Source organism: Gymnoscopelus microlampas (assembly GCF_963454915.1).
Source record: "Gymnoscopelus microlampas genome assembly, chromosome: 8".
In the NCBI taxonomy this organism is placed as follows: Eukaryota; Metazoa; Chordata; class Actinopteri; order Myctophiformes; family Myctophidae; genus Gymnoscopelus; species Gymnoscopelus microlampas.
The window spans coordinates 617,501-642,971 of NC_139945.1; the positions used below are offsets into that span (position 1 = coordinate 617,501).

General features: G+C 41.6%; 1 protein-coding gene across 2 annotated transcripts in view; it reads left to right on the forward strand.

Annotated features, from left to right (window-relative positions):
- Positions 1–25,471, forward strand: part of LOC311049883 (unconventional myosin-Ic-like) — a 117,109-nt gene that overhangs the window by 26,058 nt on the left and 65,580 nt on the right. The window lies entirely within an intron of this gene.

Genomic DNA, 25,471 nt, shown 5'->3' on the forward strand with positions numbered 1-25,471 from the left:
ACGTTATTCTCAGTGAAAAAAAGGTCGGCCAACATTTTAGTCATAGTTTTAGTGACTAAATGAACATGATGTTGTGACACGTTGCACTTTGAACTGATCCTCACCCCCCCACTTCCCCCCTCTCTCTCTCTCTGTCTCTCTCTCTCTCTCTCTCTCTCTCTCTCTCTCTCTCCCTCTCTCTCCCTCTCTCTCCCCATGTGCTCTGTGTGTAGACAGCTGAGCATTCTAGAGAGAGAGAGAGTTGAGGAACAATGACCACCCATTACACTGATGTGTGTGTGTGTGTGTGTGTGTGTGTGTGTGTGTGTGTGTGTGTGTGTGTGTGTGTGTGTGTGTGTGTGTGTGTGTGTGTGTGTGTGTGTGTGTGTGTGTGTGTGTGTGTGTGTGTGTGTGTGTGTGTGTGTGTGTGTGTGTGTGTGTGTGTGTGTGCGTGCGTGCATGCATCAGATATAAATGTTTGGAGTTCCTGGTCAGCATGTCACCACCTGTCCCTGTTCACTAGACAGTCCTGTTTACTGTATGTGTGTGTGTGTGTGTGTGTCTACAGTAATGTCTAGTAGAATAATACTCTGAACTCTGTCTGCTCACATGATATTATGTATTTATTTGGAATTTACAGTTTAACACAAAAATCATGTCAAAATCCAAATATATCAGAGTCTAACAGATGCAGGATCATGAACAGTTGTCTATATATATATATATATATATATATATATATATATATATATATATATACGCTAGACACGTGTGTGTGTGTGTGTGTGTGTGTGTGTGTGTGTGTGTGTGTGTGTGTGTGTGTGTGTGTGTGTGTGTGTGTGTATATACACTCACTCTCACACTCACACACACAAACACCCCCTATGGACACGCCCTAAGCTGCCATATATCAAAGCTATAGTTTTACAACTGTCTCCACATGCAGAGAGACATGTGTGAAGGAGGTTGATATTTACACTATTTACACTATTTACACTATTTACACTATTTACACTACGGTATTTACACTATTTACACTATTTACACTACGGTATTTACACTATTTACACTATTTACACTATTTACACTATTTACACTATTTACACTATTTACACTATTTACACTACGGTATTTACACTATTTACACTATTTACACTATTTACACTATTTACACTATTTACACTATTTACACTATTTACACTACGGTATTTACACTATTTACACTATTTACACTACGGTATTTACACTATTTACACTATTTACACTATTTACAGTATCCATGAACATCACATGATTTCATTCATCAGGAAATGAATGAGTTCATCATTTATTGTTACATTGAGATAACAGCTGTGTTGATATGTTAATGCACACACACACACACACACACACACACACACACACACACACACACACACACACACACACACACACACACACACACACACACACACACACACCCCTCCTCTTATAGATTTATAAATGCCTCCTTGCGTACGGCCGATCTAATCCAGAGAATGTTCACACACTAGTGTTGATTTAGACAGCAAGTTTTCATTCAGCCTTCATAGTCATAGTGTTTAGAGTCAAATTACATTTAGTTTTAGTCATTTTAGTCATTCTGAAATGTTTTAGTTTTTGTCTAGTTTTAGTCGACTAAATATAAGATTATAGTCGACTAAATCTACAGTTGATTTAGTCGACTATAATGTATGTTGGAGGTGCCTTGATGACGTCGTAATGCCTAATTTAACACTTGGTTGCATGCTGAAAATAGCAGATCTACAAGCTCACAACGTGTCGCGCTGCGACGCGTTGTGAGCTTGTAGATCGGCTATTTTCAGAGCGCAACACCCGAGCTCAACCAAACATAGGCCAATGTGAAAAGGGTGCCATTTATTCCTGGGCCAAGTGGGAATCGACGTAGAAAATTCACGTAAATCGCACGGTGCCACTGCCTTCATGATTTGAGGCATTTTGTTCAAAATGAACCAATCCTGCAAACTTTGGAAGCCAATCTTAGCCAATCAGGATGGAATATGGAAAATCGGACAGATCTACAAGCTCCGACGCGCTGTGAGCTTGTAGATCTGCTATTTTCAGAGCGCAACCAAACATACAATTGTAGTTTTTTTGTTCTACTGGATCTCTTCTCCACTAGATCCCTCACTAACATTTTACTCTAGTTTTGATTTGATGATGAAATTGTCAATATATTTAGTCTTAGATTTAGTCATAGTAGAGTTTTTATTTATTTATAGTATTTATTGTATTTAAAAAAAATCGTGTCTGGTGTAGCCGCTATCATTAATATACATTGTGTCTAAACAAACGTCCTGTACGCACCACGCACACGCTCACTATGAAAAGTGTGTGTGTGTGTGTGTGTGTGTGTGTGTGTGTGTGTGTGTGTGTGTGTGTGTGTGTGTGTGTGTGTGTGTGTGTGTGTGTGTGTGTGTGTGTGTGTGTGTGTGTGTGTGTGTGTGTGTGTGTGTGTGTGTGTGTCTTTATAGAGGACTGTAGGAAATGCCTTGGTAACCAAAGCTGCTGCCACAGTGGAAAGAGAGAGTGTGTACTTTGTTAAAAAAGTGGAATTGGGTTCATTTATCTGTCTCTCTGTCTTTCTCTCTGTCTTTCTCTCTGTCTTTCTCTCTGTCTCTCTCTCTCTGTCTTTCTCTCTCTGTCTGTCTATCTGTCTGTCTCTGTCTTTCTCTCTGTCTGTCTTTCTCTGTCTCTCTCTCTGTCTGTCTATCTGTCTGTCTCTATCTCTCTCTGTCTCTCTCTCTCTGTCTGTCTGTCTGTCTGTCTGTCTGTCTGTCTCTCTCTCTGTCTCTCTCTCTGTCTCTCTCTCTGTCTCTCTGTCTCTCTCTCTCTCTCTCTCTCTCTCTGTCTCTCTCTCTCTCTCTCTCTCTCTCTCTCTCTCTCTCTCTCTCTCTCTCTCTCTCTCTCTCTCTCTCTCTCTCTCTCTCTCTCTCTCTCTCTCTCTCTCTCTCTCTCTCTCTCTCTCTCTCTCTCTCTCTCTCTCTCTCTCTCTCTCTCTCTCTCTCTCTCTCTCTCTCTCTCTGCCCACATGTCTTACATTCCTGTGCTCTGACATCACAGCTGCCTTCTATTTATTTATTTCCCTAAAAGTACAGCCGTGTGTGTGTGCACTGTGTGTGTGTGTGTGTGTGTGTGTGTGTGTGTGTGTGTGTGTGTGTGTGTGTGTGTGTGTGTGTGTGTGTGTGTGTGTGTGTGTGCACTTTGTGTGTGTGTGTGTGCGCGTTTATACTTGACCTTGTAAATCATAAGAAATGTTCTAATGTGTTATTGTTATGAGTGATAAAGTTCAGCCACCATTAACTGTGTGTGTGTGTGTGTGTGTGTGTGTGTGTGTGTGTGTGTGTGTGTGTGTGTGTGTGTGTGTGTGTGTGTGTGTGTGTGTGTGTGTGTGTGTGTGTGTGTGTGTGTGTGTGTGTGTGTGTGTGTGTGTGTGTGTGTGTGTGTGTGTGTGTGTGTGTGTGTGTGTGTGTGTGTGGAGGTAGAGTTGAGATCTGTTCAGTGTCTTGAATCAGGGCCCCAAATCCTACTGTACTGTATATCTCCTCTCCTCACGCTGCCTTCATGATTTGAGGCATTTTGTTCAAAATGAACCAACCCTGCAAACTTTAGAAGCCAATCTTAGCCAATCAGGATGGAATATGGAAAATCGGACAGATCCGTGTTGATCACATGACTATAGAGAGATGGACGGTGTACGGATTTGGGTGTTTTTTGGACAAAATCTGTAGGAGCAATATAAAAAAAAATGTTTTGCAAAAGTCGGCCTCATGGTGGCGCTATGACAGACAGGCTGATCTGAAAAATGTGGGGCCGAGGTTCTGCTGTGGCGTCCAGGGAGTGTGTGTGCTAGGGATGTTAACAATTAATCGATTAATCGAATTAATCGATTAAGAAATTATCCGATTACATCAAACAATTAACAATTAATTGAAAAAATTAAACTTTTTTTTTTTTTTTTTTAATGTTCAGAACCCAAGATATGATGATTTGAAGATTTTCTGCTCCATTCACTTCTTGTTTAACTTACTGAAAAAGTCTGTATCTCGGCTCCTAAGCACTTTTTTTTAGGATTTTTTTTTTTTATCTGAAATTAAGATTCTCAGATTAAAAAAAAACGCCGCTTATCAGTTAACCGGTTAATCGGTTGATAAGGTTATCAATTATCAATTCATGAATTGATCCATAATTTGCATCCCTAGTGTGTGCACAGTGTCACAGCGACCGGAGATTAGCTGCTCGCAGATAGACAGAGACACGGACACACGGACTGACTGAAAGCTAAGACTAAATCTATTGACAATTTCATCAACAAATAAAAACTAGAGTAAAATGTTAGTGAGGGATCTAGTGGAGAAGAGATCCAGTAGAACTAAAAGACAAGTCATTTTATCAGTTTGGTTGCGCTCAGGTGTTGCGCTCTGAAAATAGCAGATCTACAAGCCTGCAGCGCGACGTGTTGTGAGCTTGTAGATCGTTTATTTTCAGCATGCAACCAGGTGTGAAATCAGCCATCGAGGCACCGCCAACATACATTTTAGTCACTAAATCAACTGTAGATTTAGTCGACTATAATCTTGTGATATTTAGTCGACTAAAACAAGACACAAAGTAAAACATTTCAGAATGACTAAAATATGATTAACCCATTAAGACCTGGAACTGTGTCATTTTTAGATTTGAGCTAAAAAGCATTATTTTACACTTTGGGCTATTCAAAAATAGCAGATCTACAAGCTCATAGCGCGGCACCAGTGCCGCGCTATGAGCTTGTAGATCTGCTATTTTTGAAAAATCGTGAAAATGTTTGCAAATCTTTGAATTTATATATTTTTAAAGCGAACATTTTTAACTCAAATCTTTGCTTCTGGGGGGTCCCTGGAACAACATATTTTGATGAGGGTCCGCGGCCAAATACATATAATTTTGGGGGTCCTTGACATGAAAAAGATTGAGCACCACTGATATAGAAACATACGTTTTTCAGAAAAACTGTTGAGATTTAGGAGACATGTAGAATCGGCTTCAGGTCTCAATGGGTTAAAACTAAATGGAATTTGATTCAAAAGACTATGACTAAAACTGAATCAAAATTTGTTGTCAAAATCAACTCTCCTCTCCTCTCCTCTCCTCTCCTCTCCTCTCCTCTCCTCTCCTCTCCTCTCCTCTCCTCTCCAAAACTCTCACTTTTCACGATTCAAACACCAAAGCATGAAAAGTATCAGATCTACAAGCTCATAACGTCTACATCTAGATCTACAAGCTCATAACGTAGTACTGTTGATGCTTTAGTGTTGTGTTGTAGTATGATCCAGTAGGTCACGTACTGTTCCTTTACTAAAAAGCACATAAAGTTGATCTTTATATAAAGGAGGTCTCTGATTGGCTGTCTCTCCCTCAGGCTGTTGTTGGTCTGTACACTTTGTCTGACTGATGAATTGTTTAATGGAACACGATGGAAACGAGCCTCTGGCTTCGTGTGTCCATTTGGTAGCTTTTAAACATCATGAATCAATCAGTCACCGTCCAATCACAGTGCTTTAGTGCAATGATTCTCAAAGTGGGGTCCGGGGACCCCCAGGGGTACTTGAGGGGGTTCCAGGGGGTACCCAGCTAAATGATTTATAGGAACCAAATGGACCCTTATGGGTCTGTAACTCTGAGAGTGTACAAATGGAACCAAATGGACCCTAACGGGTCCATTTGGTTCCATTTGTACACTCTCAGAGTTAAATTGACATTGATCTTACTATATGAATTGGGGTCCCAGAGGTATAAATGCCATTAAATGGGGGTCCGTAGCCCTAATGCATGTTAAACTGGGGGGTCCTTGAAATTAAAATGGTTGAGAATCACTGCTAGAGACTTAAAAAATCTTCTCTTATGGGGGTCCCTGGCTTATCTTTTGAAATGGGGTCCGCGGGGTAATAAGTGTCAATTTGGGGGTCCTTGACATGAAAAAGTTTGAGAACCACTGCTTTAGTGGGGGTCCTGTTTATGATAAATGTACAAACACGGTATAAACATAGTTTGTTTCATTAGTCTTTAGAATAACATTCCATTTAGTTTTAGTCTAGTTTTAGTTGAATAAATATCATAAGGTTTTAGTCGACTAAAACGTTCAGTTAGTTATACGACATATTAATATTAACATATTAACATATTAATGTTAATATAATTGTCGACTAACATTTTTTTTGGCGGTGCTGTGATGGTTTCTTAATGCCTGATTTATACTTATTACTGTGTGCTGAAAATAACTGATCTACAAGCTCACTATGCATCACAGCAGAGAGAGAGACACGGACGGACGGACGGACGGACGGAGAGAAAGACAGACGGACACACAGAGAGAGAGAGAGAGAGACAGACAGAGACACACACACACACACACACACACACACACACACACACACACACACACACACACACACACACACACACACACACACACACACACACACACACACACACACACACACACACACACACACACACACACACACACACACACACACACACACACAGAGACAGAGGTTCCCATTACTAAATTTCCCACGGATTCAAGACCATGTGACCTTACCACACACACACACACACACACACACACACACACACACACACACACACACACACACACACACACACACACACACACACACACACACACACACACACACACACACACACACACACACAGTATATTTGGGACAGGAAGTGAACAGTCAGTGGGAACCAATCAGAGAGGAGCTCGACCAGAACCACTGCCAGATGTGTGTGTAGTGGTGGAAAGTAACTCAGTACATTTACTTAAATACATTTTGGAGGTATTTGTAGTTTACTTGAGCATTTTCAATACTTTTACTTCTACTCCACTACATCTTAGAGGCAAATATTGTACTTTTAATCCACTACAATTATTTGAAAACTTTAGTTACTAGTTATATATTTATATATATAAAGTATTATATTATAAAACATACATTAACCACTTCAGCCCTATTTTATACCTAGGCTGTTTGAAAATAGCAGATCTACAAGCTCACAACGCGTTTTGAGCTTGTAGATCTGCTATTTTTTAAAGATTTTAGTATTTTACTTTTGGTACTTTAAGTACATTTTGATGCCAATACTTTTGTACTTTTACTCAAGTGACATTTTGCATTCTGGACTTTTACTTGTACCAGAGTATTTTTCTATATTGCAGTATTGGTACTTCTACTTAAGTAAAACATTTGAGTACTTTTCCACCACTGTGTGTGTGTGTGTGTGTGTGTGTGTGTGTGTGTGTGTGTGTGTGTGTGTGTGTGTGTGTGTGTGTGTGTGTGTGTGTGTGTGTGTGTGTGTGTGTGTGTGTGTGTGTGTGTGTGTGTGTGTGTGTGTGTGTGTGTGTGTTAAGCTCTTTGGATAAAGACAGTATAAATGCAACATGTTTTGTTTATGTTGTTTTAAGTGAGTGAATTTCTCAGAGAGAAAACAGCAGCTTAATCTCTAAGTCGTAGTGACACACACACACACACACACACACACACACACACACACACACACACACACACACACACACACGTAAAGTGATGAGTCATGTTTAGACCAGAAACACAACTAAAGCCGTTTAAAAGACTTTCAACACAAACCAGATCTTCTCTGAAATGTAAATAAACAAATCATTTATAGTAACATTATAGTCAAGTGGATTAGCTCGGTCTGAAGCTCATAAGCCTGCTATCTGCCTCTAAGGGAGGGGGTTTTCCCCTTTGCCTAGCGGCATATACGTTTGATCTCCCACACGGAGAGAACTGGGTTTGAATCTCTGCTGTTAACGATACGATACGATAATACTTTATTGTCAGTTTGCACTGAAATTTGTCTTGCGACCCAAATAGCCATGTATGCAACATATAACAGTACACACATTTGACATGACACAAGAAAACAACAAAATACAAAATACATACATACAGACATACAATGACAAGAGCAATGTCCACCACTCAGCCTACCCCTGGCTTATAACTCTTGATTAAGCCTCAATGTCGTCTGATGGACAAAGGACCTCTTCAGTTTGACCTTATTGTATGTAGGAACACTGTATCTCCTTCCTGAAGGCAGCAACCTATATTCTCCATACAAAGCATGGCTAGTGTTTGAAGTGATATTCCTTGCCAACCTTATCATACTGTTATCATACGTAGATGTATAGAGCCTCTGAAGTGGTTGTCCAACAATCTTTGAACAAATGTTCACTTGTTGCAGCAGTTGTGACTTTAAAGCTACAGACAGACATCCATACCAGGTGGTACTACAGTACTGCAGGACACTCATAATAACAGAAGTGAAAATCAAAAGAAGAATCTGTCTATTAGCACCAAAAGATCTCAGACGGCGAAGGAAATAGACTCTTTGTTTTGTCTTCTTACCCACTGATTCAATCTGGTCTTTCCATGACAAAAGATGGTCTATTACTACTCCTAGGTATGTATACGAACATACCTGGTTGATCCGTTCACTATGAATAGTAATAGGGGATCTGTGTATCTCTAGTGGGGCACCAAAAACAATCTCTTCTGTCTTTTTTGTGTTAATGATAAGAGCGTTGTTATCACTCCATTCCACCACCTTATTTACTCTGTGTTGGTGCAGTCCAGGATCACTGGAACTATCCAGAAGAGAAACCTTCGCCTCGCGCAGAAGCCCCGCACCTAAAAACGAGCATAGCTTTATCAATTTACAACCAATGCCAATTTCCCTGTGACATACATACTGATACTGTCTGTATACATGGTCTGTTTACTGTTGAGAGAGAAAACTATATGTTCTACATTATTAAGATAATCATCTGGGGACCGCCCACAATCATTTGGTGACCCCCCTGTGGGTCCCGACCCACAGTTTGAGACCCACTGCTCCATAGTGCGTATGTGTGTGTGTGTGTGCGTATGTATGTGTGTGTGTGTGTGTGTGTGTGTGTGTGTGTGTGTGTGTGTGTGTGTGTGCTTTGCAAGGAGAGAGTTAAAGTCTGGACAGCTGATCTCAGATGGCGGGGAAGGGGGGTGGAGGGGTCAATGTGCTGCCTCAGCATGAGTCTGCACAACACACACACACACACACACACACTCACACTCACACTCACACACACACACTCAAAAATAAACACAGGGTTGAAATAGAAACCTTTATTTTCATGAAACTTGAAGAAGCTCAGAGTTTCGGTGAGTTTGTATTACAGAGGACTGTGTGTGTGTGTGTGTGTGTGTGTGTGTGTGTGTGTCTCTCTCTCTCTCTCTCTCTCTCTCTCTCTGTGTGTGTCTGTCTCTCTCTCTCTCTGTGTGTGTGTGTCTATGTGTGTGTGTCTCTGTGTGTGTTTGTGTGCACGTGTGTCTCTCTCTCTCTCTCTCTCTGTGTGTGTGTCTGTGTGTGTGTGTGTGTGTGTGTGTGTGTGTGTGTGTGTGTGTGTGTGTGTGTGTGTGTGTCTCTCTGTTTGTGTGTGTGTGTGTGTGTGTGTGTGTGTGTGTGTGTGTGTGTGTGTGTGTGTGTGTGTCTCTGTTTGTGTGTGTGTGTGTCCCTGTGTGTGTGTGTGTGTGTGTGTGTGTGTGTGTGTGTGTGTCTGTGTCAAAGCATGAAGGAATGTTGACCCCTCCTACAGTGACCTTGGACATTACCTGATCTGTGTGCACGTGTGTGTGTGTGTGTGTGTGTGTGTGTGTGTGTGTGTGTGTGTGTGTGTGTGTGTGTGTGTGTTTGTCTCTGTGTGTGTGTGTGTGTGTGTGTGTGTGTGTGTGTGTGGGAATAGAAGGTCAGCACAAGGACACAGGAGCTTTATTCAGCACTTCTCTCTTCCTACTGTATCCATTCATCCTTTCTTTCTTTCATTCATTCATTCATTCAGTCACTTCAGCTCAGAGGTTGTGTTAGTCTAATAATTGCCGGTTTTGACCGACTTTTTTATGACAAAGACCAGAAAAATTAAATCTCTCCTGACATCCTGACTGGTTGATAATGACACAGCAGTTAATTCATTATCACCACAAATCAGACACATTACAAATCCTCTGCTTTGCAAGCTCTCTCTCTCTCTCTCTCTCTCTCTCTCTCTCTCTCTCTCTCTCTCTCTCTCTCTCTCTCTCTCTCTTAACAGTGTGTGTGTGTGTGTGTGTTTCTGGGAGAGAGAGTGAAGGAGAGGTAGAAAGAAAGAGAGAGAGTGAAGGAGAGAAAGAAAGAGAGAGTGTGTCACATGCTGTTAAGTTACACCTATTTCCTGTTAATACTAACCAGTGTAAAATGTGCTGCATTGGGCGGTAAATGGGAGACACTTTATTGTGAAGGTATCACCGGAAGAAGAGAGTTGTTGTTGTTGTTGCTGCGTAGTTGTTGCAATATATTATAACTCTTTTGTCTGCACGACAGTCAGACAGAGAGAGTGGTCCGGTTATATTATATAAAGTTGTGTTTTTAACAGTCAAACACAAGTTGTATCAGTTAGAATATGTCTCAGACACTAGGCTATTACAAGGGCACTTGTGGGTAAAGTTTAACAACAATGCAATTTGAAGATGAAACATCCAACACAGATGGGTAAATAAATACTCTTTAACAGCTATAGGCTCTACTGCAACTATGGCATCCAGGTGAAACACGACGTTAATCATAATCGTGGACCTATTTTTAACTCTATGACAGTGGTTCTCAAACTTTGTCATGTCAAGGACCCCCAACTTGACACTTATTAGCCCGCGGACCCCCATTTCAAAAGATATGCCAGGGACCCCCATAAGAGAAGATTTTTTTTTACGACTCTAGCAGTGATTATCAACCATTTTAATTTCAAGGACCCCCCAGTTTGACATGCATTAGGGCTACGGACCCCCATTTAATGGCATTTCTATCACTTTGACCGCAATTTATATTGTAAAATCTATGTCAATGTAACTCTGAGAGTGTACAAATGGAACGGGTCCATTTGGTTCCATTTGTACACTCTCAGAGTTACAGACCCATAAGGGTCCATTTGGTTCCATTTGTACACTCTCAGAGTTACAGACCCATAAGGGTCCATTTGGTTTCTACCCATCATTTAGCTGGGGACCCCCTGGAACCCCCTCAAGTACCCCTGGGGGTCCCCGGACCCCACTTTGAGAACCAATGCTCTATGAGGTGAACATGTTAAAACGTTAGCACTTTGAACTGAATAGCTCTATGAGGAGACCACAAGATTCTCACAACTCATCAACTTTCCCACAGCTGTCCCAACAGACACACAGACATCATCCACTGTCTAACTAGAGCTTTTTTTTTTAGCTCAAATGGAAAAAGTGACACAGATGCGTTCCAGGTCTTAATGGGTTAAGACTGGGCCCAGTTAGGGCCCAGTTAGGGGCCGGGCCTTAATGTTCAGGCACGTTGAGGACTCTAATGTTAATGTGTGTTATTATCAGGTCATTTAAACCACTTTTTTTCCCCCTCTACACTCCAAACCCTCTTTGCTGAAGATATCAGATCTACAAGCAGCCCTGATAGTGTGGGTCCCAGTGGAAAGTCACTAGACGCACGCACGCACGCACGCACGCACGCACGCACGCACGCACGCACGCACGCACGCACGCACGCACGCACAGTGTGTAGTTGTTGTGTGTAGTGTCACCTGTTATTACTGTTAACAACACTGCTGAGGCCTTTGATCTGTGTGTGTGTGTGTGTGTGTGTGTGTGTGTGTGTGTGAGAGAGACAGGCAGGCAGGCAGACAGACAGGTGACACAAAGAGAGACAGACAGAACTCTGCTAAATTAAATTCTATTAATATGTTTCACATCTGAATGAAATGCTGCTGCTGTACCACACACACACACACACACACACACACACACACACACACACACACACACACACACACACACACACACACACACACACACACACACACACACACACACACACACATTTTTCTCATCTAGTCTTTTTTTTCTTCTCTAGGGGTGGTTGAAACCATATGTTTGTGTGTGTGTGTGTGTGTGTGTGTGTGTGTGTGTGTGTGCAACTGTTTCCTCTGTTGAGAGAGAGGGGAGAGAGAGAGACATACTCGCTCTATATTGAGAGAGAGAGAGACATAGAGACCGAGTTCTCTCTCTACCATCTATCCATCTTGCGTTCCTGCATACATGCAGGTGTGTGTGTGTGTATGTGTGTGTGTGTGTGTGTGTGTTTGTAAAAGGCAACTAAGGACGGCAGCGGAAGTTTCAAAACTATTTGTCGTCGAAACTGTTTTTAATCACATGTATCACGTGTGTGTGTGTGTGTGTGTGTGTGTGTGTGTGTGTGTGTGTGTGTGTGTGTGTGTGTGTGTGTGTGTGTGTGTGTGTGTGTGTGTGTGTGTGTGTGTGTGTGTGTGTGTGTGTGTGTGTGTGTGTGTGTGTGTGTGTGTGTGTGTGTGCGTGTGCATCAGTCACAGGTGTGTGTTATGTAGCAGGGTGTGATTGTTAGGCAGTGACAGTGAGGATGTTTAATGACACCGTCCTGATAGAGAGACACATTTATAACACACTTTTACACTGCAGCTTTAGCCCGACACAGCATGGCACAGAACAGCATGGCACAGAACAGCATGGCATGGCACAGCATGGCACAGAACAGCATGGCATGGCACAGCATGGCACAGAACAGCATGGCATGGCACAGCATGGCACAGAACAGCATGGCATGGCACAGCATGGCACAGAACAGCATGGCATGACACAGCATGGCACAGCATGGCACAGAACAGCATGGCATGGCACAGCATGGCACAGCATGGCACAGAACAGCATGGCATGGCACAGCATGGCACAGCATGGCACAGAACAGCATGGCATGGCACAGCATGGCACAGAACAGCATGGCATGACACAGCATGGCACAGAACAGCATGGCATGACACAGCATGGCACAGAACAGCATGGCATGACACAGCATGGCACAGAACAGCATGGCATGACACAGCATGGCACAGAACAGCATGGCATGGCACAGCATGGCACAGAACAGCATGGCATGGCACAGCATGGCACAGAACAGCATGGCATGGCACAGCATGGCACAGAACAGCATGGCATGACACAGCATGGCACAGAACAGCATGGCATGACACAGCATGGCACAGAACAGCATGGCATGGCACAGCATGGCACAGAACAGCATGGCATGGCACAGCATGGCACAGAACAGCATGGCATGGCACAGCATGGCACAGAACAGCATGGCATGGCACAGCATGGCACAGAACAGCATGGCATGGCACAGCATGGCACAGAACAGCATGGCATGACACAGCATGGCACAGAACAGCATGGCATGGCACAGCATGGCACAGAACAGCATGGCATGGCACAGCATGGCACAGAACAGCATGGCATGGCACAGCATGGCATCAACATATCTAGTGTTTCCAATACACAGTTCTGGTGTGTCAGTGTTGATTTCGTCTACTAAAGCCATGACGAAAAAATATCCGTCGACCACCTTTATACACTGAAGAAAACTAGATCAAAACTATTTTATGTTTGGTTGCGCTCGGGTGTTGCGCTCTGAAAACAGCAGATCTACAAGCTCACAACGCGTCGCGCTGCGACGCGTTGTGAGCTTGTAGATCTGCTGTTTTCAGCATGCAACCAAGTGTAAAATCAGCCATTATGACGTCATCAAGGCACCGCCAACATACATTATAGTTGACTAAATCAACTGTAGATTTAGACGACTATAATCTGATGATATTTAGTCGACTAAAACTAGACTAATACTAAAACATTTCAGAATGACTAAAATATGACTAAAACTAAATGGAATTTGATTCAAAAGACTCAAACTGAATCAAAAGTCGCTGTCAAAATCAACCCTGGTGTGTTGTACTATTGGCTCTGGCATCTTAACCCTTTAAGACAAGGAACGGATCTGTGTCATTTTTTTCATTTCTTTGGCTATTCAAAAAATAGCAGATCTACAAGGTCATAGCGCGGCACTCTATGAGCTTGTAGATCTGCCACTTTTTGAAAAATCGTGAAAATGTGTGCAAATCTTTGAATATATATATATATTTTAAAGTGAATATTTGTAACTCAAATCTTTGCTTCTAGGGGGTCCCTGGAACAACATATTTGACAAATGTTTGCTTTAAAAAAATAAAATATATATATTTAAAGATTTGCACACATTTTCACGATAAAAATGAATAAATAGCAGATATATTTTTTTTTAAATCATATATTTTTTTGCAAATCTTGGAATATCCTTTTTTTTGAAGCGAACATTTGTAAAATATTTAGTTCCAGGGATCAAATAATTGAGTTACAAATATCCACTTTAAAAAAACGAAGAAATCCAAATATTTGCAAAAACGTTCAGATCTACAAGCTCATAGCGCGGCACAGAGTGCCGCGCTATGAGCTTGTAGATCTGTTATTTGTTTTGAATAGCCAAAGAAATGTCTTAATGGTTAAAAGCTCAAATAAAGTGATTAAATGTTATATTGATGTAAAGTAAACTGTTGACAGTCATAATATCCTGATGAAGAACATGGACATCATACTGAGTTTTAAACTATACAAATAATATGTTATTTACCTAAGGAAAGGCACTCTAATTCATAAACAAACACAAACGACAACTTATGGACTGTGTGTGTGTGTGTGTGTGTGTGTGTGTGTGTGTGTGTGCGTGTGTGTGCGTGTGTGTGTGTGTGTGTGAGAATATCCCCGTGACAACAAGGTTAAGGACATTCAGATACACTGACATAACCGCTGTCATTGTGGCACGCACACACACACACACACACACACACACACACACACACACACACACACACACACACACACACACACACACACACACACACACACACACACACACACACACACACAGGTGGTATATCCATCAACATCTCTTAATATATTTTCATGTTAGACTGGTTTTCCTGACTCATGTTCCCATAGCCTGGAGGAATGAACCATCACATGTTCCCATAGCCTAAATGAATGAACCATCACATGTTCCCATAGCCTGAATGAATGAACCATCACATGTTCCCATAGCCTGAATGAATGAACCATCACATGTTCCCATAGCCTGAATGAATGAACCATAACAACATGTTCCCATAGCCTGGATGAATGAACCATCACAACATGTTCCCATAGCCTGGATGAATGAACCATCACAACATGTTCCCATAGCCTGGATGAATGAACCATAACATCATGTTCCCATAGCCTGGATGAATGAATCATAACAACATGTTCCCATAGCCTGGATGAATGAACCATAACAACATGTTCCCATAGCCTGGATGAATGAACCATAACATCATGTTCCCATAGCCTGGATGAATGAATCATAACAACATGTTCCCATAGCCTGGATGAATGAACCATAACAACATGTTCCCATAGCCTGGATGAATGAATCATAACAACATGTTCCCATAGCCTGGATGAATGAATCAGGGTGTCAGTGTCTCAGTGGTAGAGTGGTTAGGATGGTGAACCGTGAGGTTCTCGGTTTGATCCCTGGTTCCCCCTGAAGAGTTAGTGTAGAAGTGTCCTTGAGCAACACACTGAACCTCTAACTGTTCCTGATGAACAGGTTGGTGCCTTGAATGGTTTCCTCCTCCATCTGTGTGTGTGTGTGTGTGTGTGTGTGTGTGTGTGTGTGTGTGTGAATGTAATGCACAATCTATGTAAAGCGCTTTGGACAAAAGCGCTTTATAAATGCACCATATACCATTTACATACCATGTCCTTGAGCAAGACACTGGAGCTTTGGATAAAAGCGCTATATAAATGCACCATGTATGTATCAGACGCTCTTAACTCATTGAGTGCCAGCATTGCCAGAATTATTTCAGAATGATGTTGTCCCAGTGCCAGCACATGTTTAAAAAAAAAAAAAAAAAAAAAAAAAAAAACTTTTTTTTTTTTTTTTTACTAATTTTTCAAAAACACGTGAAACACGTTAATGGCACTCAGTGAGTTAATCCAGAGTGATTTACAGTAATCAAGATAAACACGAGGTAATACATAAAATGTATATGAATAGTAATCTAGGACCAAGAACCTATCATCAGTCTAAACAGTAGAATATCACAAGTAAGACGCGCAACGCTGGAAGCGAACGCAGCTCGAAAATATTGTATATTTACAGACTTTGTGTGTGTGTGTTTGTTTGTGTTTTGACTGTAGCTACACTCTGGCGCACTCTGTTGGCCGCACCCAGGCAGTGCACTGCACACAGACACACACACAAGCCGAGCAGACTTTCATAGTTAGCTCCACTTCCAAGTGGAGCTAAGACAAATTATAATAACTAGACCATACCCGGTCGGCGCAGCGCATCCGTGGGGGAGATATGCGCACATGATCTGGCAACCCGGGAGGCAGTTCGTCCCATAGCTGGGCAGCCCTGTAACCATGGCGACAGTGTTTGACACAAAAACGCTAATAAGAAGCTGAGATTTGATGAAATTGAAAAACGGGCTCCACAGTTGCGTTCAGATGGTAATGGTCAATGGCTGTGTGCAAAATCAGAGCAATTGGTCCAGCCACTGAGGAGAACCGGGTATCTTCACTCACGTACTCACCACTACTACAGAGGTTACTAGAATTATAGTATGATGTGTACATTGAAACTATACACACTATAGGATTCCAGATGAATCTGTCTGCATGACATGTTATCTAAATTCAGTGGAAAGTAACTAAGTACATTTACTTAAGTACTGCACTTTTACAATGATTTGAAAACTTTAGTTACTAGTTACTTTGCTGATATAAATTATTACATTATAAAACATACATTAACCACTTTAGCCCTATTTTATACCTAGGCTATTTGAAAATAGCAGATCTACAAGCTCACAACGCGTCGCATCGCGACGCGTTGTGAGCTTGTAGATCTGCTATTTTCAAACCTTTTAGTACTTTTCCCAACACTGACACATAACTGCCATCAACAATTTAATTGTTGTTTTTGGCATCAGAACATATGAATGAAAATGACATTTTCTGCACATGTGTGAATTATGACAAATAACTTAAACATACAAAGACATGACTGACATGTCTCTGTCAAAATGTGTCACTTTGTGACGCGTTGTAAAGCTTGTAGATCTGCTATCTCTGCTTTCTTTAATATTTGAAAAAGTCTGGAACTTTTTCTACATGGAAACGATTAAGACCAAATTATGAAACACATTATTGTGACATCAGATGTGATGACATCACCATGCTCCCCAGGGATGGGAGGGGAAAGCATCCCACTCACTGTTTCTATGGTTACAGTAATCTAACCGCTAATGAGCGCCGTGTGTGTGTGTGTGTGTGTGTGTGTGTGTGTGTGTGTGTGTGTGTGTGTGTGTGTGTGTGTGTGTGTGCGCGCGCTACATTGTAAAGCATGTTGGATAAAGCTGCTCTATAAAAGCACAGTTTATCAACCATCTGAATGATGAAACAGTTTTTGAGTGAACTATTCCTTTAAGGGAAAAACTAAAATCTACTTCCTCATATATAATGTACTTAATATTAACAGAGTGTCTGATATGAGCTTTGAGTCAACACATCATAAAGTCATCAACATCCTGAGCAGGCAGGTCAACTACACGCACGCACGCACGCACGCACGCACGCACGCACGCACGCACGCACGCACGCACGCACGCACGCACGCACGCACGCACGCACGCACGCACGCACGCACGCACGCACGCACGCACGCACGCACGCACGCACGCACGCACACAGGTGTTGATCAGACGTAAGGTCAAGGTCACATGTCATCAAACATCCAGACAATAGGAGATGAACACACACATTATCTCTTAGATTATAATCTCTATAAAGTCCTAAATGCTGTATTTTATACAAAGCTTTCATCCAAAGCACTATAACACAGACTTTTGATGAGGAAGACTTTTCCCATTAAATGAAATACTAAAAAGATGTTGTTGATTAAATGAATTCCCCTCACATCTGTATGCAAATGACATGACGATGCTGCTGGTCTGTGAGTAGATGAGTCTAATGATCATTATAGATATATTACATCCTGATGTGAAAGACAATATTTATAAAGGAGAACGTTATGTTTATAGGAAATCAATCAGTAAATATTCCATTTTGATGTGGTGTCATGATTAAACTTAATATTGTCATAGCACACTGACTATCAAGAAAATAAAAACACGCACGCACGCACGCACGTACGCACGCACGCACGCACGCACGCACGCACGCACGCACAGGGGAAGCATGGAGGACAGAAACACACACTGTACCTTGAACTGCTCCTTATATACTGTATGAACAGGGTGGCACCATTAGTACTGGCTCCTCCCTGGTACATACAGGATGGCACCATTAGTACTGGCTCCTCCCTGGTACATACAGGGTGGCACCATTAGTACTGGCTCCTCCCTGGTACATACAGGGTGGCACCATTAGTACTGGCTCCTCCCTGGTACATACAGGATGGCACCATTAGTACTGGCTCCTCCCTGGTACATACAGGATGGCACCATTAGTACTGGCTCCTCCCTGGTACATACAGGGTGGCACCATTAGTACTGGCTCCTCCCTGGTACATACAGGATGGCACCATTAGTACTGGCTCCTCCCTGGTACATACAGGATGGCACCATTAGTACTGGCTCCTCCCTGGTACATACAGGGTGGCACCATTAGTACTGGCTCCTCCCTGGTACATACAGGGTGGCACCATTAGTACTGGCTCCTCCCTGGTACATACAGGATGGCACCATTAGTACTGGCTCCTCCCTGGTACATACAGGATGGCACCATTAGTACTGGCTCCTCCCTGGTACATACAGGATGGCACCATTAGTACTGGCTCCTCCCTGGTACATACAGGGTGACACCATTAGTACTGGCTCCTCCCTGGTACATACAGGGTGGCACCATTAGTACTGGCTCCTCCCTGGTACATACAGGGTGGCACCATTAGTACTGGCTCCTCCCTGGTACATACAGGATGGCACCATTAGTACTGGCTCCTCCCTGGTACATACAGGGTGGCACCATTAGTACTGGCTCTTCCCTGGTACATACAGGGTGGCACCATTAGTACTGGCTCCTCCCTGGTACATACAGGGTGGCACCATTAGTACTGGCTCCTCCCTGGTACATACAGGATGGCACCATTAGTACTGGCTCCTCCCTGGTACATACAGGGTGGCACCATTAGTACTGGCTCCTCCCTGGTACATACAGGATGGCACCATTAGTACTGGCTCCTCCCTGGTACATACAGGGTGGCACCATTAGTACTGGCTCCTCCCTGGTACATACAGGGTGGCACCATTAGTACTGGCTCCTCCCTGGTACATACAGGATGGCACCATTAGTACTGGCTCCTCCCTGGTACATACAGGGTGACACCATTAGTACTGGCTCCTCCCTGGTACATACAGGATGGCACCATTAGTACTGGCTCCTCCCTGGTACATACAGGGTGGCACCATTAGTACTGGCTCCTCCCTGGTACATACAGGGTGGCATAAATGCAAGACATAATGCATGGGGAGACGGTAATTATTGAAGCGTTAACTTGTGTTGTGTTGAGTTGAGTTGAGTTGTGTTGTGTTGCGTTGTTGTGTTGTGTTGAATCATTCCAGGGCGTTTCAGTGTGGAATGTTTAGGAGGATTGTTAGATCTAAACACAATTAGATGATGGAACAGGAATGGAATCTCTTCTCTCCCTCCTCTCTCTCTTCTACATTACTTCCTCTACCTGTCTGTCAAAATACTTTAATAATAAGAGACACAACTCCAGAGACCCTTTACTGTTGTTCTGTGAGGGTCCATGTCTCTGCTCCATACAGCAGTACTGACTCTCTGTCTCTGTCTGTCTCTCTCTGTCTCTGTCTGTCTCTGTATCTCTCTGTATCTCTCTGTGTCTCTCTCTCTCTCTCTCTCTCTCTCTCTCTCTCTCTCTCTCTCTCTCTCTCTGTGTCTCTGTCTGTCTCTCTCTGTCTCTGTATCTCTCTGTCTCTTTCTCTCTCTCTCTCTCTGTCTCTCTCTCTGTATCTCTCTCTCTCTCTCTCTCTCTCTCTCTCTCTCTCTCTCTCTCTCTCTCCTTAATAGTGTAGCTCTCTCTACCTTCTCTCTCTCTCTCTCTCTCTCTTCCTTAGGGAAGTGGTTAATGGCTTCATAACAACATAACACCTTGCACCTGCTCTTCTCTGTGTGTGTGTGTGTGTGTGTGTGTGTGGCGCGCGTGTGTGTGTGTGTGTGTGTGTGTGTGCGTGCGTGCGTGCGTGCGTGCGTGCGTGTGTGTGTGTGTGTGCTCTAAGTCTTCATATAGTAGCTGTTCTCTGTGTCAGACGGTCATAACACACAGAGAACTTAAGGGTTAATCATGGATTTGGGGAATCTTCGTGATCTGATGCGTAAAACCCAGGCTACCATCTCAGACCACGGCATTCTGGGTAATGTGTCCACAGGTCAGCACGGCATTCTGGGTAATGTGTCCATGGGTCAGAGTATCAACAATCTGAAGGATGTGAGTTTGATTTATCTATATATCTATATATATGTTAATATCATACTTTACTGGGGCGACAGTGACTCAGGGGTAGAGTGGCCGGGTAGAGTGAACTGGAAAACCACAAGGTTCCCAGTTCGATCCCGGGCTGGGGCGCTCCCCTAGAGTTAGTGTGGAAGTGTCCTTGAGCAAGACGCTGAACCCCTAATTGCTCCTGATGAGCAGCTTGGTGCCTTGTATGGTTTCCTCCTCCATCGGTGTGTGAATGTGTGTGTGAATGTGTGTATGAATGTGTGTGTGAATGTGTGTGTGAATGTGTGTGTGAATGTGTGTGTGAATGTGTGTGTGAATGTGTGTGTGAATGTGAATGTGTATGAATGGGTTAATGGCACAATCAATGTAAAGCGCTTTGGATAAAAGCGTTATATAAATGCACCATTTACCATTTATATACAGTGTGATGTAATGTATATCCTGGGTGTGACCAGTTAGACTTTGGATCAACAGATAACTCTTTTTTTCTCTGCTTGTGGACTTTGTGTTTGCTGTCAGATTAGCAGTGGTGTAAAGTAACTAAAGTACATTTACTCAAGTACAGTACTTAATTACAATTGTGAGGTATTTTTACTTGAGTATGTCCAATTTTGATTATTAATTTTGATTATTATTACAAAACAAACATTAACCACTTCAGCCATATTTCAACTTTGGCTATTTGAAAATAGCAGATCTACAAGCTCACAGCGCAGCACTGACTCCACTGTGAGGAGTCTGCGATGCGACGCGTTGTGAACATTTGAAACCTGTGAAATGGGACATTCTGCATAATGAGTACTTTCTACTTTTGGTACTTTTTTTAAGTACATTTTAATTTCAAGTATTTCTACATTCTGGTACTGATACTTTTACTTACAAGTAGCTGACAGAGAGATGAAGCAGGGACCCACCACTACATATTGTATAACTCTGAGAGTATAAATGGAACCAAATGGACCATGGTTAATGTTGTCTAAGGTTTCATCCTTTCTTTATTACGTTGTGTGTGTGTGTGTGTGTGTGTGTGTGCACACACACGTCCCAAGTCTTCCAGGATGTTAGTGGAGGTCATGGAACAGGAAGTGCTCCATGACCTCATTGACCTTTATTGACATCACACTGGTGCAAAAAGAAAAGTCTGTCACCTTGATGACATCATTATTACATCATCGTATCATTTCTGCTTCTCATGGGGATCCCTAGCAAGAGCCTTCAGAGGCTCCAGTAGATCCAGAACAGATCTGATAGGATCCTGATGAGAGTGTGTAAACACACACACATCCTCTGTTCTCTACACTGGCTTCCTGTCTCTTCAGAACCCAATACAAGATATCTCTGTTGACTCTTCACTGCAAGCTAGCACTCTTTATTTACAATGTGTTATTTATAACAGTATAGAGGACATAATGTCTTTATTTATAACAGTATAGAGGACATAATGTCTTTATTTATAACAGTATAGAGGACATGATGTCTTTATTTATAACAGTATGGAGGACATAATGTCTTTATTTATAACAGTATAGAGGACATGATGTCTTTATTTATAACAGTATAGAGGACATGATGTCTTTATTTATAACAGTATAGAGGACATAATGTCTTTATTTATAACAGTATAGAGGACATAATGTCTTTATTTATAACAGTATAGAGGACATGATGTCTTTATTTATAACAGTATGGAGGACATAATGTCTTTATTTATAACAGTATAGAGGACATGATGTCTTTATTTATAACAGTATGGAGGACATAATGTCTTTATTTATAACAGTATGGAGGACATAATGTCTTTATTTATAACAGTATAGAGGACATAATGTCTTTATTTATAACAGTATGGAGGACATAATGTCTTTATTTATAACAGTATAGAGGACATGATGTCTTTATTTATAACAGTATAGAGGACATAATGTCTTTATTTATAACAGTATAGAGGACATAATGTCTTTATTTATAACAGTATAGAGGACATAATGTCTTTATTTATAACAGTATAGAGGACATAATGTCTTTATTTATAACAGTATAGAGGACATAATGTCTTTATTTATAACAGTATAGAGGACATGATGTCTTTATTTATAACAGTATGGAGGACATAATGTCTTTATTTATAACAGTATAGAGGACATAATGTCTTTATTTATAACAGTATAGAGGACATAATGTCTTTATTTATAACAGTATAGAGGACATGATGTCTTTATTTATAACAGTATGGAGGACATAATGTCTTTATTTATAACAGTATAGAGGACATGATGTCTTTATTTATAACAGTATAGAGGACATGATGTCTTTATTTATAACAGTATAGAGGACATAATGTCTTTATTTATAACAGTATAGAGGACATGATGTCTTTATTTATAACAGTATAGAGGACATAATGTATTTATTTATAACAGTATAGAGGACATAATGTCTTTATTTATAACAGTATAGAGGACATAATGTCTTTATTTATAACAGTATGGAGGACATAATGTCTTTATTTATAACAGTATAGAGGACTGATTGATTGATTGAAAATGTTATCAGGCAAAAAGAATGTAAAACATCACAGTTACATTTATAATACTTTGCTGACTTGTTTCCATTGGGGTCCTTGGTATTAATTTCATAGACATATATAGTAGCAACCAAACAGTTCAATAACAACAGAAAAATATACAGAGAAAAAGTAACACTTTGTACAAAAAAAAGTAGAGTAAATTAGAGTAAAAATATATATACAAAAAAATGTCCCCGTGTCTCCTAGGGTAGTTAATACCCTCACAAAAACATGTAGTAATCCTGGTCTCTAAACTCCTCCCCCTGGTCAGCCGGGGCGCCTGATGGAGGGGAAAGGAACTGGTTGGAATAACGTGTTCCTTCCACGCGCTACGTCCTACCAGGGAAACTCCCCCCTGTCAGGTGATAAGAAGGTCAGTTGGCTCTCATGCATTGAAGGAGGCATGAGCTCGGCCCTGGCCTCCCTAGGCTGGTGGGGGGAGTGTAGTGCCCAGGATCACTTAGCAAATTGGCACCAGGTGAAAAAAAGGGTTACAAAATCGAGGGATAAAAATTTACAGGAAAAAAAAAAAATGGGAGGAGGGTCGTCTGTCTTACGGGAAACTGGTACTAGCTCCTCTTTAGGCCTCCAGAAAGATGAGTTTTTAGGGCTGTTTTGAATGAGCCCAGCGAACTGCATTTTTTGAGGGATGGGGTTAGACTATTCCATACCTTGGTGGCCGTGCTGTAGAAGGAGAATTTGCCCATGTTTGTTTTATGGGTGGGTGGTACCAGATTGTTGTTTTGACAGATTGTCTGACTTTTTGGAGGTATTTAGACAGATATGCGGGTATAGGGGGCATTTCGGGCAAATCTGCATTTACGATTTTGAAGGCCAGTCCCATTTTTAGTTGTTTAACCCTGTCTTCCACCCTGAGCCAGCCTAGGCTGGCAAAGTGAGTGGGAGAGAGGTGGGTCATGGGCCCCAGTCCGAGAACAGGATGTCTTTATTTATAACAGTATGGAGGACATGATGTCTTTATTTATAACAGTATAGAGGACATGATGTCTTTATTTATAACAGTATAGAGGACATAATGTCTTTATTTATAACAGTATAGAGGACATAATGTCTTTATTTATAACAGTATAGAGGACATAATGTCTTTATTTATAACAGTATAGAGGACATAATGTCTTTATTTATAACAGTATAGAGGACATAATGTCTTTATTTATAACAGTATGGAGGACATGATGTCTTTATTTATAACAGTATGGAGGACATGATGTCTTTATTTATAACAGTATAGAGGACATGATGTCTTTATTTATAACAGTATAGAGGACATGATGTCTTTATTTATAACAGTATAGAGGACATGATGTCTTTATTTATAACAGTATAGAGGACATAATGTCTTTATTTATAACAGTATAGAGGACATAATGTCTTTATTTATAACAGTATAGAGGACATAATGTCTTTATTTATGTCATTTAATTGACAACTTTCCTCTGCTCTCCTCCCTGCCTCCGCACTCTCATGCTACTTTCTATTCCTGTGTGTGTGTGTGTGTGTGTGTGTGTGTGTGTGTGTGTGTGTGTGTGTGTGTGTGTGCGTGTGCGTGCGTGTGTGTGCGTGCGCGTGGATGGGACACCATTATTACATAACCGTTTAATTTCTTCTTCTACTATCATGGAGATCTCTACCAAGAGGCTCCAGTAGATCCTGAATAGATCTGCTAGGATCCTGATGAGAGTTGTGTAAACACAAACACACCCTTGATTGATTGAATACTTTTTTTTTTTTTGGTTTCCAAAGACAAGCACAGTAAAGTACAGTTCAATAACAAGGTCTGTTAAAAGGATTTATAACCCAAGAAAGCACTATGGCTTGTTTCCATTGTGGTCCTTTGTACTCAATTCATCGAATCATGACAGATATACACTACTATGCAAAAGCCCATCCTCTGTTCACTCCACTGGCTTCCTGTCTCTTCCCGGACGGAATAAGTGTGTGTGTGTGTGTGTGTGTGTGTGTGTGTGTGTGTGTGTGTGTGTGTGTGTGTGTGACAAACAAGGGATTCTAGGCAACATTAAGCCTACATTAAAAAAATATTTATATATATATATATCATTTGCATTTTTTCCCCTCTATCAGCCACTATATAATGATGCTGGGGTGTTTTCCTGCATTGAAACACAGTCCTCTTTCTGAAATCCCTATTTTCCTACTATTTATGTTTTGACATCCGGATATCCGGCCCTGTCCGGGACCTAAATGAAACGCACGCATGTGCGCGTCCGTGTCCGTGTGAACTGTTCGAGTGAAACCAAATGGAACCGAGTGCGGCCTACAAAAATTGAACGAGCCGCCATTGTTTTCTGTGGGCTGTTT